This window comes from Amphiura filiformis, chromosome 7 (genome assembly GCF_039555335.1).
Source record: "Amphiura filiformis chromosome 7, Afil_fr2py, whole genome shotgun sequence".
Taxonomy (NCBI): Eukaryota; Metazoa; Echinodermata; class Ophiuroidea; order Amphilepidida; family Amphiuridae; genus Amphiura; species Amphiura filiformis.
In genome coordinates this window covers 67,288,006-67,289,326 of record NC_092634.1, presented here as the reverse complement: position 1 = coordinate 67,289,326, position 1,321 = coordinate 67,288,006, and positions in this window count along the sequence as shown.

Below are 1,321 nucleotides of genomic sequence, written 5' to 3'. Positions count from 1 at the left end.
TGTGACACAATCTGATCCAAATCAGACTAAAGTTAGCAATAATGAAATTTTGAGATATAAGCAAAATATGGAGCAAAAACTATAAAAAAAAAAACATAAAAAAATGGAAAAGATCAGAACTTTGCAGTCAAGTATGCCAGGGACTGGCGGATTTCAAGATTAGTAAGCATAGGTACTAAGGAAGGTAAAAAAGTAATGAGTCGAACCTGTATTTTACAGGACAGAGTGCCCATCTCTCTTTCATTAGCGATTAGGCCAGACTTCACCGTGAGATGTTGCTGTAGGGGGATCACCACACCTCCTCCACAGCGAGTTTGTTACCTTCCCAGCATTTAAGAATGCCAGTACCCATTTATACACCTGGGTGGAGAGGAGTAATCGAGATAAAGTACCTTACTCAAGGGCACAACACGATGGCATCGCCGGGTTTCGAACCCGCAATCTTCCGATTATGATTCGAGCCTGTTCCGCTTGGCCACCGCGCTCCCTGAGGAAGATAGTATGACAATATCTCAATTTTCAATATTTCCAATTTTGGTCTGAGTGGATCAGATTGTGTCAAAAATGTGTATTATTTGAATGTTTTATTGTGAAGGTTTAGTATTTTGTAGATCCTGTAAAAAGATTTGAGAAATCTGAAAAACTGTATGTTATGAAAACGGAGTTATGTTTGTGTATGTTTTTTTAAAAAGCATTCGTTTCTACATTTTATTGCTGTCAAATGATTACTCCTCATAACAGTTTTGGAATCCACCTAAAACTTGTGTTGTGAATAATTTAATAGCATTCTCGTGCATCTCGACATCTTGGTATGTGCAGGGAAGGGAATTCCCCAGATGTGGGGTGTGCATAGGAAGTGTTTTATGGTTGTATACTAAGAAGTATAAGTTGCTGGCAGTATTTTTCATATCAACTCTCTACCAGGAAAGCATTTAATTCATTTATATCACCTCAAGTTTGGCAGTGACGTCTGGTGCGCCACAACTGTGCCAACAAAGCGCCTTTTTCTGCATGTGTATACTTCTGTAGGATTAGGTTTAGCGCACACAATTTGATACTGCAATGATCAAAATATGTTTCTATGTCACTACCAAAATTCAGGTGAAACAAGCATGCCTACAATCCTGGAAATATTTTGGCACACTTTGTCCTTCTTTTGGTATATCTATGCCTCCGTTCGCCCAATCCAATGTTGGACAAATCCATGTTGTCAACAGGTCTGTGTAACTCTCCAACATTGAAAGATAGGGAGAGTAGGTGAGGATGAGGTACAGGGGGGGTACTTCCATATATTTTTGGCCCCGAAAAGCCAGACAATTAC